The 17,914-nt window shown below is 41.7% G+C and overlaps 1 pseudogene; it reads left to right on the top strand.

The window, feature by feature from the left end:
• The first annotated feature begins 676 nt into the window (after positions 1–676).
• LOC131763653 (CAP-Gly domain-containing linker protein 3 pseudogene) lies at positions 677–2,291 on the top strand (annotated as a pseudogene).
• The last annotated feature ends 15,623 nt before the right edge of the window (positions 2,292–17,914 follow it).

Raw genomic sequence — 17,914 nt, 5'->3', positions numbered from 1 at the left:
AATAAACAATTTTTTAAACCAACAGAAGGAATCAAAGTTGAATTGGGTGAACAGTGACTCAGAGGGTTTTTTTTGTTTTTTTTGCGGTACGCGGGCCTCTCACTGTTGTGGCCTCTCCCGTTGCGGAGCACAGGCTCTGGACGCGCAGGCTCAGTGGCCATGGCTCACGGGCCCAGCTGCAACGCGGCATGTGGGATCCTCCTGGACCGGGGCACGAACCCGTGTCCCCTGCATTGGCAGGAGGAATCTCAACCACTGCGCCACCAGGGAAGCCCTCAGAGGGTTTTAAGAAGGCCTCTGTCCTTGCCTTGTATGTTGCTGAAAGTTGCTTGCTCTAACATTTCCTGAACAAGTATAGAGACGCAGTATCTACACTCACTTCTGCTCCACTGGTTCAGGGCTTTTCTGTACTGTGTCCTCAGCACTTACCTCAGTGCCTGGCACTACTTGCTGCCCAAAAATACATTGAATAGCCCTCTCCACCTCATCTCCCATCTGCATCTGTGCCTCACCCCCTTCTCTCTGTCTCTTTCTTCCCCATCACTTCCCCAGACACTGACACCCAGTTACTCCAGTTTCCCCGATTTCAACTTTGGTCTTCAGCCCCATTCACCCGAGGATTTGCCTGAAGGCCGCCCCCAACTCTGCACCTGCCCCCTTAGGGCCACTATGGACCATGACTAAGACAGGTCCCACCCCCATGGCCCCACCGCTCAGGGCAGAGGAAGAAGACAAGGAGGACTGTGAGCCTGTCCCAGAGCCCCCCAACCCCACCCAGGAGCTCTGGCAGAAGCCTATTCCTCAGCACCAGCCCCCCACCCCCAGGACTACACCTTCACCTTCTTTGACCCCAACAACCCTGCCTTTCAAGAGATTCTGTATGACCCGCAGACCACCATCGCTGAGCTGTTCGCCATTGTGCAGTGGGTGCCCCAAGTCCAGGACAAGATCGATGTCATTGGTAATGAGATTCTGCGACAAGGCTGCCACGTGATGGGCTGACCTAACATGACACTGCTCCATTATATGCGCAAGGCTAGGGCCCACAGAGTCGAGTTCCCCGCGGCGGCTGTGCGCCTCTTGCAGCAGCTGCTGGCGCTGGGCACAGATGTGACCCTGCGCAGCTGCTGGGCCAACATGAACATGCTTCACTACTCAGCCTATTTCGACGTGCCCGGTCTCATGCACGTGCTACTGAAGGGTGTACGGCGCCGAGTGGTGAGCTCCAAGTACAGTGACTTCAGCCACGGCTCAGCCCTGCACATTGCTGCTTCCAGCCCATGCCTGTGCACGGCCAAGTAATTTGCTGGAACATGGTGCCAACACGGCGCTTCACAACCGAAAGGGACCCATGCCAGCGGAGGTGGTCCCAGAGGAGTTGTTCCATGGACATATCCCTGGACAAGGCCGAGGGGCGCTGGTGGCCAAGGAGCTGTGGACGCTACTGGAGGAGGCTGTGCCGCTCTCCTGCACCCTCCCTAGGGTCACGCTACCTAACTATGACAACGTCCCAAGCAATGCCATGCTCAGCACACTGGGCCTGCAGCTGGGAGACTGCGTGCTACTGGATGACCAGAAGACCCGCAGCTGTTGTTCTGCGGGAGCCTAGAGCTCGCCAATGGCCAGTGGGTGGGCATGCAGCTTGATGAACCTGAGGGCGAGAATGATGGCAGTGTTGGGTGTGTCTGGTACTTCATCTGCCCTCCCAAGCAGGGTCTCTTTGCCTCTTTGTCCAAGATCTCCAAGACAGTGGGCGCACCTTCCTCATCCATCACCTCCACACCTCGGACTCCCTGGATGGACTTGTTCCAGGTCACTGGCAAAGACCACAGGGAACACAAAGGTAAGAATAGGCCCCCGTCAGCCCTGACTCTGGGTGGCCTGCAGCAGCGTGAGGGAGTCAAGGCTGAGGTTGGGGACCAAGTCCTCATCACAGGCCAAAAGCAAGAAATTGGGCGCTTCTGTGGGAAACCAGACTTTGTCCTAGGTTACCGGTATGGCATCCAGCTAGACCATCAGCAAGCATGATGGCTCTGTGTTCAGTGTCTGGTACTTCACCTGCCCCCCTCGGCATGGAGTCTTTGCATCAGCATCTGGAATTCAGAGGATTGGTAGATCCACTGACCCCCCCTGGGGACAGTGTCGGAGACAAAAGTGAATCAAGTGACAATGATACAGACCAAAACACCTTCACAACAGTCTGGACCCCAAAGGACATCGCATCAGAGAGCTCCATCTCCAGGTTGTTCTTCTGCTGCTGGTTTCCCTGGATGCTGAGGGCAGAGATGTAGTCTTACAGGCTCTGGACATTCCACAGAGACACAGAACCCCCTCTAGCATCTCCTGACACAAGGAGCCCTCTAGTCACTTGAGATAGCATTTCCCAGTAACGTATCCAGAAGAGAGACCACATTAGCCAGCCTTCGATCACTAAGGCCCCATTATTAACAGATTCCCCCGTGATAACCCCCCAAATATAGACCCTATGTTACCCAGAAAGAGATTCCTTGAGTGTAGTACCTTTAGGCTAGTCCCAACCCCTAAGATCAGACTCCCCAATAACAGACTTCCACATCACCCCACATTACGGTAACTCTCTACATAATGCTCTACAGCAGAACATTCCTGAGTCACTGGCTCAGAACCCTTCCCTATTAACAAAGATTCCCCCCCGCCCCCATCAAGTCCCCTTGAAAGAAACACCTCCAGAGCAACAGAGTAACAGACTCACATTTAACATCAGTCCCCTCAAGATATTTTGACCCCCACGGTCACTCCCAAACCCTTACACTGCAATCAGAGACTCCCTCCATTAACAAAACCCCCTGCCCTTACCCCTCAAGAAGAGATCTACAGTAACCAGCCCACTGTCACCTCCAATTTACAGGCACCAAAACAGTCCTGGAAGTGCTAATTACAGGGCTGCCAAGTCTTCATGTCCTCTACACCCTCAAGAAACCCCCAGTACCTTGTATGAAGCCCACCCCATGCAGCCCACAGCACCTGTGCTGGACAGGCTCCCAGAAAATTCTCTATGTTTTAATTAATTATTTCCCCCTTTGGGGGACCCCAAAATTTGGAGGCCTCATTCTGGGACTCTGAGGATCCCAAACCCCAGAGTACATGTGCCAGACTTTCCTGTGTCCCCAAGTCCTACAGCCCCTAGAAGGCTCCAAAACCCTAACTCCCAGGACCCCCAAATCATGGAAACCCCAAATCCCCTAGGATTCCCAAATTTAAAAAAATCCAAGCCTCTAGGAAACCCCAGTCATGGAGGTCCTTGTGCCTGGGATGGAGGAGACTGGGGTCCAGATATGCATCCCGGGCCCCCGGGACACCTCAATTCCTATTGGTAGGCACTAGGGGACAACAAACAGGAATTCTCATCCCTGGAAACCAGAGGACTTCAGTGCCCTGAGTCCATGGATCTTTAGACATCAAAATTCCAAGAGCCCCAGCCACAATGCCCCAGATCTTCAAGCTCACATCTCTAATACATGAGAGGCACCAAGGCCTTGAGGGGATCCCAAATCCTGGACCCCCCATTTCAATGTACATTCTGGTCACAGGTTCAAAACACCAAACATAAGTTACTGGCCCTGAAGGACCTCACAGTACCCTGGCCAGACTAAGAGCCTGATGGAGATCCTGAAGACCTAGAGGGTCCAGGGCAGACTCTGAAACCAAGGACAGCTCATGACTGTCCCTTCACTGCATGTCTCCAAACTCAGCATGACCGCTACTTCCTTCAATAGAGACTTTTCTGTGGCAAAAAATAAATAAATAACATACATTTAATGAGTAAATAGGGCTTCCCTGGTGGCACAGTGGTTGAGAATCTGCTTGCTAATGCAGGGGACACGGGTTCGAGCCCTGGTCTGGGAGGGTCCCACATGCCACGGAGCAACTAGGCCCGTGTGCCACAACTACTGAGCCTGCACATCTGGAGCCTGTGCTCCGCAACAAGAGAGGTCACGATAATGAGAGGCCCGTGCACCGCGATGAAGAGTGGCCCCTGCTTGCCACAACTAGAGAAAGCCCTCGCACAGAAATGAAGATGCAACACAGCAAAAATAAATAAACTCCTGCCCCAACATCTTAAAAAATAATAATAATAATAAGTAAATGGATGATTTATTTTAAGAAAACTTCTTTAGGCACTTTTAAAAACTCCAGCTGGTTAGATGCTTTACTATCTTGAATATATAAATTTTTCATTTCCAGGGAAGGACTGGAATTGCAAGATTATTGGTAAAAATCACCCATGTAGTCCATGTTCTATCAACCTTATTCATGCACAGAATTTGCACTCTCCTTTAAACATATCCTTATCATGATGATTTCTTTGTTAAGAATTTGGGCCCCTTAGGTCAATGTATCAGTACCAATAACTATCATCAGTTCTGTGTTAACCAAGAGTTCATTTTTCATACTTGTAAATTAAGGTATATATTATATGCCAAAGTATTAGAGTAAGTCCCCTACATATGAACCAGTTCCACTCCGAGAGTATAAGTCCAATTTGTTTATAAGTCCAATAAATTTAGCCTAGGTACCCAACTAGCACAGTCAGCTATATAGTATTGTACTGTGACAGGTTTATAATACTTTTGACACAAATAATATGTAAACAAACAAACATAAAATAAAACATTTTCAATCTTAAAGTATAGTACCTTGAAAAGTTCAGTAGATAGTACAATAGCTGGCATACAGAGGCTGGCATCCAGTGAAAAGGCAAGAAGAGTTACTGACTGGAGGGAGAGAAGGTGGGGGATGGTAGAGCTGAAGGCTCATCAGCAATAGGAGATGGAAGGCAAGCTGCAATTTCACTCATGGCTGAGGTTGATGGCACAGGTTCTGGTTCCTTCCTGGATTCAACTCTATCTGCCCTCTTGAAAAAATGATGTAATGATAATAGTAGCTATCACTGGGTAGTAGCTCTTTTTTTCTCCTCATAGATGACACTGTAGCACTGTATCTCGTTCTGAATGGCAGCTGCAACCTTTGTGTACCATTCTATGTTCAGGTCCTGCGCCTCAAAAACTAACAGTGCTTCCTCAAATAAAGAAAATCCCCTTGCCATTTCCTGTGTTGTGAATCTCTTCAGTTCTTTGGTTATTTCTTCTACCTGTTGTCTCTCTTCATCCTTTCTGTTGACCTCCAATTCCATCAGGTCTTCATTAGTAACCTCCTCATGTTGCACAGCAAGGAGTTCAGTGAAGTCATCGTCCTGCAGATCTAGCTCCAGCTTCTCACTGAGCGTCACTGAATTGCTGAAGACCTCTTTGGAATCCTTATCCACCTTCTCAAATCCACGATAATCATGAACAAACTGTGGTCAAATGTTCTTCCAAACCCCATTCATGGTGATGACTGTAACCTCACGCCAAGCAAAGTCAAGGTGTTTTATGGCCTTGTAGATGTTATAGTCCTTCCAAAATTGTTGAAGGTTGTTCCTGATTCATCACTCGCCTTTACTGCCTGACAAAAAGTGTGATGTAAATAATATTTCTTGAAAGTCGCTCTAACTCCCTGGTCCATAGTTGGATGAGCGATGTAGTATTAGGTGGCAGATGCACTACTTTGACATTGGAATGAAAGTCGTCCATGAATGGGGGGAGGTGGCCCGGAGCACTGTCAAGCAGCAAAAGAATGTGGAATGGGACATCTTTCTCCAAGCAATATTTCTCTACCTCCAGGATAAATTGGTGGAAAAACCAGTCCTGGAAAATGGCCTGTGTAAGCCAGGCTTTGGGGTTACTCTTCCACACAACAGGAAGAGAGCCATTGGGTATGTTTTTAAGGGCTCTTGGGTTCTCTGAATGGTAAACTAAAAGATGCTTCAGCTTCATATCGCCAGAAGCATTGCCACCAAACAACAGAGTTAGCCTATCATTTGCTGCTTTGTACCCTGGCATCAACTTTTCTTCCTTAACAGATGTAACTTTCATCTGGCATCCCCTTCCAGTACAGTCATGTGTCATCCACTTTAAGAACCTGCTTGGGTAAATATGCACCTTCATCAATAATTTCTCAAAGCATTTCAGGAAATTCCTGGGCATCTACCATATATGCACCTGCTGCCTCGCCACTTACTTTTACGTTATGAAGGTTGGTTCTAGCCTTGAACCAATAAAACCAGCCATGACTGGCATTAAAAGTTGCACCTCTGATTCTTTGCCATGTTTCTTCTTCAAGTCTTCATAAAGGCTTTCAGCCTTCTCTTGAATCATCATTAAGCTGAGCAGGACTGGACGCTGATCCTGATCCTGCATCCACACACTAAGAATTTTCTCCATCTCCTCCAACATTTTTCCACACTTCTTAAATATTATTTTCGACATCATCGGCACAGCAGATTTCACATGTTTCATAATGTTGTTCTTGTTCTTTAGAATTATGCTGATGGTTGAATGATTCATGTTATGAGAAGAAGAGACACTTACTTTTCACCTCACTCCACTCTGTCAAATATTTTAACTTTTGTTTCCATCATTATCACTTGGCACTTCTTAGCAGTACCAGCTACATCACTGTTGTTTTTACGCTTGCTTCCAGACATCCTGGGCTTGAAGTAAAGATACTGTACTCTGTACAGTACCGTACAGTAAAGTACACAAAAACACAACCACTTGTAGAGTGGTTGTGACAATGTACGTGACAATGTACGCCAGACACGTGACCTAACTTACGTGATCGGACATGCGAACGTACATTCGAATCTTTGAAGGTTCACAACTTGAATGTTCACATGTAGGGGACTTACTGTAATGCCTATTTCAACTTAAAATGCAGATAGAGCTCCTATATCATGTGCACAGTAAGTTGCTAAGAAAATTTCCTGAAGAAAATTTAGTCACTTTGACTCTACCTAAACAAATGGAACTTGGTATTTTTAGAATAACAGCCAAAGTCTCTCATTTAGTTTTATATACATATTTATCTAACACCCTAAATCTAACCTGAGGTCATGGCTGACTTTATAAGCTAGGATTAGCAAAGGCATAAGACTAAACACATGAGTCTTTCATGCTCATTCAAAAGGTCTTGGTTCCTAGACCTCATATATCAGTGGCTAATGTTTACTAAGGTAAAATAGAACAAGATAGAATATACACCCTCCCAATAATCTTGCAGAATATCTACATAAAATCTATATAGTTGTTATCTTATTCTTTGGTGATTTCTACATAGTGTGCAATATGACTTTAATAATGGTTAAAGAAGAGAAAACAGTCTGGAGTAACAAGTCACCATCACTAGTAGTTCAAGTCCACAACATTTTTACTTCGTGACATTCAATCTCCTTTGAAAAATATGCTTTATAAAGCCTTTATACAGACCTTATGCAGAGTAATACATTGAGCAGATTTTTAGTAAATATTAATTAACTGTTCTCTGACCACATTTTCTTAATGAATTTTTTGGTCCCTACCTTGGGCTGGTTAAAACTCACCTTGTAGGGCTTCCCTGGTGGTGCAGTGGTTGAGAATCCACCTGCCGATGCAGGGGACACGGGTTCATGCCTCGGTCCGGGAAGATCTCACATGCCACGGAGCGGCTAGGCCCGTGAGCCATGGCCACTGAGCCTGTGCATCCGGAGCCCGCGTACTGCAAAAAAAGAAACAACAACAACAAAAAAACCCAACTTATCTTGTGTTTTCTAAGAGCTGTTATCTAACAGCCTAAGATGTTTTGCTAAATAATAGCGCGTCTAGCACAACACTAGTTGTTTTCTGAAATAGCTTCCTACCCTTTCCAACTCGGCTACAGGTTTGATATTGACACAAGACCCATTACCTCCCATACTTTCTTGTTTATTATGCTGGTCAAAGTGTCCTAACCTAACTATTTGTAGGGGCTGAGGAAGTCCCAGGTCTTTTTGTCCAGGTCATGAATTTCATGGAAATTGTTTCATAGGGACAGTTTGCATCACCCTGAGCAAAAGGAACATATAACAGTACTGTGAATATCTTTGTTGTTATTTCAAGATAGCAAATTTTAAAAACTGATTTTGGTAGCACAAAAGACAATTTTTGGACATCACAGGAAAAATAAAATTAAAATTTCGATTAATTCTTAAAACGTCTTTGTGTGATGTGCATGTATTAGTTAAGCATTGATAAACTCCTAACAGATTCACTGTTAATTATTTTAATCTTTCTATCTGAAGCCAAACCTGCAGATCAAACCAATCAGCACTTCTAACATTAATTTATAAGTGAACTTGCAATGTAAGGAGTAAATTAGTGTGTGTATGTCTTATTCACTGCAAGTATACCCCAAAGTAGTAAAACATTCTTTATTATTTGAAGTGCAGAATCACAATAATTTCAAATCCTATCTAAAATAATATTAAAATTTATGCATAAGTATTACTTTTTTTTGACAAGAACGTTGTCTTCATACTATGGATTGGCCTTATTATAAAAACTTTGGAATAATGCAGTTTTGCATACAAATTAAACATGTATATTAAGTAGTCTTTTATTATTTATTTATTTTAAGTGACTGGAATTTAATTTTTTCACATTTATTCACCCTGAATTGTTATAACTTTACCTGTCTTTGTCCCTTATGAAAGTTTTCACAAGCTTATGTGATTATTTCTCTATCTGCATCTCTTTATCCCTCAAGGATCTTTTGACATTAAAGTGGTAAATAAAATAATAATAAAATAGTATCAGAAAAATACAAATTATTATTACTACTTCTGAACTTATATTTTTACTTCTCAGTGAATATCTGTTTTAGTAAATTAAGCATAAAAATTATAAATGCTATAAAACTATAACTACCCATTCATATGCATAATTATTTTATGACTCCAAAATCTTAGAACTCAGTAGTACTCAAGTCAACTAATATGTAGTATATATTTATTTTCAAGTTTTATTTTATATCGGAGTATAATTGATTCACAATATTGTGTTCATTTCACGTATACAGAAAAGTGATTCAGTTATACATATATTTATAACTGTTCTTTTTCAGGTTCTTTTCCCATTTAGGTTATGACAGAATATTGAATAGAGTTTCCTATGCTATATAGCAGGTCCTTGTTGATTATCAATTTTATGTATAGTAGTGTGTATATGTTAACCCCAAACTCCTAATTTATCCCTCTCCCACCACCTTTCCCCTTTGGTAACCATAAGTTTGTGTTCTGTGTCTGTGAGTCTCATCTTCTTTGTAAATAATTCATTTGTGCCATATTTTTAGATTCCACATATAAGGGATATCATATTATATTTGTCTTTCTCTGTCTGACTTAGTTCACTTAGTATGATAATCTCTAAGTCCATCCATGTTGCTTCAAATGACATTATTTCATTCTTTTTATGGCTGAGTAATATTCCACTGTATATATGTACCACATTTTTTTTATCCATTCATCTGCCAACAGACATTTAGGTTGCTTCCATGTCTTAGCTATTGTAACAAGTGCTGCAATGAACATCAGTGTGAGTGTATATTTTCAAAGTATGGTTTTCTCAGGATATATACTCAGGAGTGGAATTGCTGGATCATATGGTAGCTCTCTTTTTAGTTTTTTAAGGAACCACCATACTGTTCTCCATAGTGGATGTACCAATTTATATTACCACCAACAGTATAGGAGGATTCTCTTTTTTCCACACCCTCTCCAGCAGTTCTTGTTTGTAGAGTTAAAAAAAAAAATTAATGGCATATAATTGCTTTACAATGTTGTCTTAGTTTTTGCTGTACAATGAAGTGAATCAGCTATATGTATATCTATATCTCCTCCCCCTTGGACCTCCCTCTCACCACCCCCATCCCACCCATATATGTCATCACAGAGCACAGAGCTCCCTGTGCTATAGAGCAGGTTCCGACTAGCTGTCTATTTTACACATTGTAGTGTATTTATGTCAAACCTAATCTCTCAGTTCATCCCACCCTCCCCTTCACTCTCTGTGTCCACATATCCATTCTCTACATCTATGTCTCTATTCCTGCCCAGCAAATAAGTTCATCTGCACTATTTTTCTAGATTCCACATATATGCATTAATATATGATATTTGTGTTTCTCTTTCTGGCTTACTGCACCCTGTATGACAGATGCTAGATCCATCCTCATCTTTACAAATGACCCAGTTTAGTTTCTTTTAATGGCTGAGTAATATTCCATTGGATATATATACCACATCTTCTTTATACATTCATCTCTCCGTGGACATTTAGTTGTTTTCACATCCTGGCTGCTGTAAACAGTGCTACTCTTTGTTGCAGTCTGACGGTTTCTCATTGCAGTGGCTTCTCTTGTTGCGGAGCACAGGCTGTAGGTTCATGGGCTTCAGTAGTTGTGGCAGGTGGGCTCAGGAGTTGTGGCACACAGGTTTTGTTGCTCTACAGCATGTGGGAACTTCCCGGAACGGGGATCAAACCCGTGTCCCCTGCATTGGCAGGTGGATTCTTAACCACTGCACCACCAGGGAAGTCCTAGGATTTTCTATGTATAGTATCATGTCATCTGCAAACAGTGACAGTTTTACTTCTTTTTTCCAATTTGTATTCCTTTTATTTCTCTTTCTTCTCTGATTGCCATGGCTAGGACTTCCAAACCTATGTTGAAGAAGAGTGGTGAGAGTGGACATCCTTCTCTTCTTCCTGATCTTAGTGGAAATGCTTTCAGTTTTTCACCATTGAGAAAGATATTTGCTGTAGCTTTGTCATATATGGGCACAGGTTCCCTCTATGCACATTTTCTGAAGTGTATTTATTAAATGGCTGTTGAATTTTGTAAAAAGCTTTTTCTGCATCTATTGAGATGATCATATGGTTTTCATTGCTTAATTTGTTAATATGGTGTATCACATTGATTGATTTGTGTATATTGAAGATTCCTTGCATTCCTGGTATAAATCCCACTTGATCATGGTGTATGATCCATTTAATGTGTTATTGGATTTTGTTTGCTAGTATTTTGTTGAGAGTTTTTACATCTATGTTCATCAGTGATATTGGTCTGTAATTTTCTTTTTTGGCAGTGTCTGTGTCTGGTTTTGGTATCAGGGTGATGGTGGCTTCATTAAACAGATTTGGGAGTGTTCCTCCCTCTGCAATTTTTTGGAAGAGTTTGAGAAGGATAGATGTTAGCTCTTCTTTAATTGTTTGATAGAATTCGCCTGTGAAGCCATCTCATCCTGGACTTTAGTTTCTTGGAAGATTTTTAATTACCGTTTCCATGTCATTATTGTGATAGGTCTGTTTATATTTTCTAATTCTTCCAGTTTCAGTCTTGGAAAATTGTACCTTTCCAAGAATTTGTCCATTTCCTCGTGGTTGTCCATTTTATTGGCATATAGTTGTTTGTACTAGTCTCATAATCCCTTGTATTTCTGCAGTGTCAGCTGTGATTTCTCCTTCTTCATTTTTAATTTGATTGATATGCGTCCTCTCCCTTTTTTCTTGATGAGTCTGGCTAAATCTTTCTCAATTTTGTTTATCTTCTCAAAGAAACAACTTTTAGTTTTATTGATCTTTGCTATTGTTTTCTTTGTTTCTATTTCATTTACTTCTGCTCTGATCTTTATGATTCCTTTCTTTCTACTGAATTTGGGTTTTCTTTGTTCTTCTTTCTCTATTTGCTTTAGGCATAAATTTATTTGAGATTTTTCTTGTTTCTTGAGGTGAGATTGAATTGCTATAAACTTCCCTCTTAGAACTGCTTTTGCTGTGTCCCATATGTTTTTGATCATTGGATTTTCATTGTCAAGTGTTTCCATGTATTTTTAAAATTTCTTCTTTGATATCTTAAGTGATCTCTTGGTTATTTAGTAGCACACTGTTTAGTCTCCATATATTTGTGTTTTTTACAGTTTTTTTCCTGTTATTGATTTCTAATCTCATAGTGTTGTGGTCAGAAAAGATGCTTGATAAAAGTTCAATTTTCTTAAATTTTCTGAGGCTTGATTTGTGATCTGAGATGTGATTTATCCTGGAGAATGTCCCATGTGCACTTGAGAAGAAAGTGTATTCCACCACTTTCAGGTGGAATGCCCTATAAATATCAATTAAATCTGTTTGCTCTATTGTGTCATTTAAAGCTTATTTTTCCCTATTTATTTTCTGTTTGGGTGATCTGTCCATTAGTGTAAGTGGGGTGTTAAAGTCATCTACTATTATTGTGTTACGGTTGATTTCCCCTTTCATGGTTGTTAGAATTTGCTTCACGTATTGAGTTGCTCCTATGCTGGGTGCATAAATATTTACAAGTGTTATATCTTCTTCTTGGGTTGATCCCTGGATCATTATGTAGTGTCCTTCCTTATCTCTTGTAACATTCTTTATTTCAGTCTATTTTATCTGATATGAGTATTGCTACTCCAGCTTTCTTTTGATTTCCTTTTGCATGGAATACCTTTTTCTATCCCTTCACTTTCAGTCTATATGTGTCCCTAGGTCTGAAATGGGTCTCTTGTAGATAACATATATATGAGTCTTGTTTTTGTATCCATTCAGCCAGTCTGTGTCTTTGGGTTGGAGCATTTAATCAATTTACATTTAAGGTAATTGTTGATATGTATGTTCCTATTAGCATTTTCTTAATTGTTTTGGGTTTGCTTTCATTGGTCTTTTCCTTCTCTTATGTCTCCAGCCTAGAGAAGTTCCTTCAGCATTTGTTGTAAAGCTGGTTTGGTGGTGCTGAATTCTCTTAGCTTTTGCTTATCTGTAAAGCTTTTGATTTCTCTGTTGAATCTGAATTAGATCCTTGCTGGGTAGAGTAATCTTGGTTATAGGTTTTTCTCTTTCATCACTTTTAGTATACATTGCTGCTCCCTACTTGCCTGCAGTTTCTTCTGAAAAATCAGCTGATAACCTTTTAGAGATTCTTTTCTATGTTAATTTTTGCTTTTCCCTTGCTGCTTTTAATATTTTTTTCTTTAAACTTAATTTTTATTAGTTTGATTAATATGTGTCTTGGTGTGTTTGTCCTAGGGTTTATCCTGGGGACTCTCTGCACTTCCTGGACTTGGGTGGCTATTTCCTTTCCCATGTTAAGAAAGTTTTCAACTATAATCTCTTCAAATATTTTTTCAGAACATTTCTTTTTCTGTTCTTCTTCTGGGACCCCTATAATTCGAATGCTGGTGCATTTACTGTTGTCCCAGAGGTCTCTGAGATTGTCTTCAACTCTTTTCACTTTAAAAAAAAATTATCATCCTTGGCAGGTATTTCCACCATTTTGTCTTCCAGCTCACTTATTCGTTCTTCTGCCTCAGTTATTCTCTTATTGATTTTTTCTGGTGTATTTTTCATTTCGGTTATTATGTTGTTCATCTCCGTTTGTTTGTTCTTTAGGTCTTCTAGATCTTTGTTAAACATTTCTTGTGTTTTCTTAATACATACCTCTATTCTATTTCTGAGATTCTGGATCATCTTTACTATCATTACTCTGAATTCTTTTTCAGATAGGTTGCCTATTTCCTCTTCATTTATTTGGCCTTGTAGGTTTTTTTCCTTGCTCCTTCATCTGTAACATATTTTTTGTCATCTCATTTTTTTTTTTTTTTTTTGATGGTGAGGTTGTGTTCCTATCTTACTAGTTGTTTGGTCTGAGGCTTCCAGCACTGGAGTTTGTAGGCTGTTGTGTACAGCTGGATCTTGGTGCTGAGGTGAGGACCTCCAGGAGACCTCACTCCAATGAATATTCCCTGGGGTCTGAGTTTCTCTGTTAATCCAGTGCTTCAGACTCAAAACTCCCACCACAGGAGCTCTGGCCCAACCCCTGGCTCACAAACCAAGATCCTGCAAGCCACATGCAGTGGCAAGAAAAAAAAAAAAACAGAAGGAACACAACAATAACAAAGAGTAAACAATAAAATAAGATTAGACAACTAACAGCTATATTAGAAAAAATAAAAATACAGATGAAACAACAACTGGAAGAATTGGAAGTTAAAACAGAACCACAGTAGCAAAAATGAGAAAACAAAATTTTAAAAAGCTGGAAAAGACCTTGGCTGTGGGGAGTGGGGCTTAGGCAGTGTGGGGTTTAAGTGGTGGGCTGGGTATAGGCTTAGGACCCATGTGGATGGAAAAGACCCTTGGGAGGGTGTGGTGCAGGGCTTAGGCTCAGCATGGCCAGAGTGGCCCAGGGTATCTCTGGCCTTGAAGGGCAGAGGACAGACCCAGGACCCCAGCAGGCTCCCTGGGCCTGAGTGGGTGTGGGAAATACTAGGCATGTTCCCCCAGATCCTCCAATTCTGGAGGGTCCCTCCCATTCATCTCTCCTCTTCTCCCCCTGCCTCCCTCCCTCCTACTCACCTAGGACCCACACAGCTAGAGGGGGCCCCAGAAGGTGGAGGACAAGGCCCAGAAACCCAGCAGGTTTCCTAGGGCCCGAGTGGGTGGGGGAAATGCCAACCTAACCTCCCCTGATGCTCTGGTCCTATAGGGACCCTCCCCATCTGCCTCTCCTCTTCTCCCCCTGCATCATGCCCTCAGGACCAATGTAGCTAGAGTGGGCCTTGGAGGGTAGAGGACCCATCCTGGGAACCCAGCAGGCTTCCTGGGGCCCAAGTGGGTGGGGGAAATGCCAACTGTGCTTCCCCTGATTCTCCAGTCCTGGAGGGTCCCTTTTCATTCACCTCTGCCCCTTTTCCTCCCTCCTCCCTCCCTCCTCTGTCCCTAGGTCCCAAGTGGCTGGAGAGAGCCTCGGAGGTCAGCGTACCCAGCATGGGAGCCCAGCAAGAGCCCCAGGACCCAAGTGGGCAGGGGAAATGCTAGGTGTGTTCTCCCTGATCCTCCAATCCCAGAGGGCCCCTCCCTGCCGGAAGCCGTCCAGCATTGCCAACTATTGCCTGAGCAAAGCTCGGCGAGAAGTTATGGCATGAGGAAGCAAAGCTCCTCTCCTGGTGGGCGGCGGAAAGCATCTCTTCTGATTCTAGGAAAATTCTTGCTAAAAACTGAGGGGGTTTCTGGAGGGTTTAGGCCAAGAAGATGGAAGTATTACAAAGCAAATTCCCCTCAGTACGAGACCACAACAACCTCTGTAACCACAACAGTAGCTATACCCACTGTAAATAATTTACTTTGGAAAAAAGTCCCTTGGTCAGGCAACAAAGGAGTGTTTCAATTAAGGAGTAGAAGTTTAAAGGAAGAATTAGATAAGCTATGGCCCATAGAAGGAATAAGGGATATAGAAGGGAAGCAAATAGTGGGGTATTATGTACAGGATGCCCCCAAATGGTGGATTATGTGGCATGCCCCCTCTCCGGTATATTGTAGGAAAAAGAGAGAAGCGGAACGACTTTACTGTAAATATTTTACGAATGAATTATATGTAACTATTGATTGCCTTACATAGAAAATAGAATTGTATTTTCGCACAATGTGTTTTGAACAAGGTACTGAGAATACTGGGACACAGGCCAATATATGATGTTAGCTGAAGTAGAAAAGAATAAGTAGCTTTTTAGACCTAAACATCCTGTTTGCGCAAAAAGATCTTAAAACGGAACAATGCTTGCTAATGTTTTCTGTGTGTAGGTGTAGAAATGAGGTAATGAGTCAAAAACAGGAGTTACGTAGAAAATGCTGATGCTATTGTTTAGAAAATCCTATATAAGAAATGATATGTCAAAAATAAAGTTGTCAGAAGCTTAACAGAAGCTCCTGCACCTGTCCCCTTGCCCCGTTTATTTATTTATTTTTCTCGCCGATGCCGTTGCCTCAATCTCAGGGACCCCTGGTTCTGCTGGGGCTGGACCTCGGTACCTCCCCATCCACCTCTCCTCTTCTTCCCCCCTCCTATACCCCTAGGACAAATGTGGCTGGAGGGGGTCCCAGAAGGTGGAGGACCTGGCCTGGTATCCCAGCAGGCTTCCTGGGGCCTGATTGGGCAGGGGAAATGCTAGCTGTTCTCACCCTGATCCTCTGAGCTCCAGGGTGTCCCTCTAGGCATGGGAACACGTCCCCTCTCCCAGTCATCCCTCAGAGGTACTGGTCCCATCTAGCCTCCACTTCTCCTCTCCCCTAACTACCCCCCATGTCCTACCCAGTTGCTCTGGGGTTCCTCCTGTATCCTTGGGTGTCAAGTTTCCCCACCAGTGTCTGGTAGGTGCCCTAGTGGTGGAGAGACAAAAGCTCCACGTCCTCCACTCCACCGTCTTGACCCATACTCTTTTGATGACTGTAGCTTTGTATTATATCTGAAGTCAGGGAGCCTGATTCCTCCAGCTCTGTTTTTCTTTCTCAAGATGGCTTTGGCTATTCAGGGTCTTTTGAGTTTCCATACAAATTTTAAGATTTTTTTCTAAATCAACAAAAATGCCATTGGTAATTTGATGGGGATTGCATTGAATATGTAGACTGCCTTAGGTAGTATGGTCATTTGGACAATATTGATTCTTCCAATCCAAGAATATGGTATATCTTTCCACCTATTTCTGTCATCTTTGATTTCTTTCATTAGCATCTTATAGTTTTCAGAATAAAGGTCTTTTGCCTCCTTAGGTAATTTTATTCCTAGGTATTTTATTCTTTTTGATGCGATGATGAATGGGACTGTTTCATTAATTTCTCTTTCTGATCTTTCATTGTTAGTGTATAGAAATGCAACAGATTTCTGTGTATTAATTTTGTATCCTGTGACTTTACCAAATTCATTGATGAACTTTCATTTTCTGGTGGTATCTTTAGGATTTTCTATGTATTGTATCATGTCATCTGCAAACAGTGACAGTTTTACTTCTTCTTTTCCAATATGGATTCCCTTTATTTCTTTTTCTTCTCTGATTGGCAGGGCTAGGACTTCCAAAACTATGTTGAATAAAAGTGGTAAGAGTGGACATCCTTGTCTTGTACTTGATCTTAGAGGAAATGCTTCCAGCTTTCCACTATTGAGTATGATGTTAGCTGTAAGTTTGTCATATATGATCTTTATTATGTTGATGTAGGATACCCTTATGTCTTCTTTCTGGAGTTTTTATTATAAATGGGTGTTGAATTTTATCAAAAGCCTTTTGTGCCTCTATTGAGATGATCATTTTTGTTTATTTTTCAGTTTGTTGATGTGGTGTATCACACTGATTGATTTGTGGTTATTGAAAAATCCTTGCATCCCTGAGATAAATCCTTCTTGATCATGGCGTATCATCTTTTTAATGTATTGTTAGATTTGGTTTGCTAGTATTTTGTTGAGGATTTTTGCTATTGGCCTGTAAATTTCTTTTTTGTGGTACCTTTGTATGGTTTTGGTATCAGGTTGATTGTGGCCTCATAGAATGAGTTTGGGAGTGTTTCTTCCTCTGTGATTTTTTGGAACAGTTACAGAAGGATAGATGTTAACTCTTCTCTAAATGTTTGATATAATTCGCCTGTGAAGCCACCTGGTCCTGGACTTTTGTTTGTTGGGAGTTTTAAAATCACAGTTTCAATTTCAGAACTGGTGATTCACCTGTTCACATTATCTATTTCTTCCTAGTTCAGTCTTTGGAAATTGTAACTTTCTAAGAATTGGTCCATTTCTTCTAGGTTGTCCATTTTATTGGCATACAGTTGCTTGTAGTAGTCTCATGATCCTTCATATTTCTGTGGTGTCAGTTGTAACTTCTTTTTTGTTTGTTTGTTTTAAAATTTTTATTATGGGATACTTCAAACATAAGTCAAAATAAGAGCATATAATAAAAATTACCCCATTGTATTTATCACCTGGTCATAATATCGTCCAGCTATTTGGCCACTCTTGTTTTCATCTATATCCTTCTTCCTTCACATTATTTTGAAGCAAATCCAGTTACAGGATAGATTTGTTTTTGTAAATATTGTTAGATACTCCCTCAATCACCTATATATATATATATATATATATATATATATATATGTTCATATATGTATATAAATATCCAGAACTTTTATCTGAGTTAGAAGATGGATTCTAG

The sequence above is a fragment of the Kogia breviceps genome, chromosome 10, assembly GCF_026419965.1.
Source record: "Kogia breviceps isolate mKogBre1 chromosome 10, mKogBre1 haplotype 1, whole genome shotgun sequence".
Taxonomy (NCBI): domain Eukaryota; kingdom Metazoa; phylum Chordata; class Mammalia; order Artiodactyla; family Physeteridae; genus Kogia; species Kogia breviceps.
This window is presented reverse-complemented; position numbering and strand designations above follow the sequence as displayed.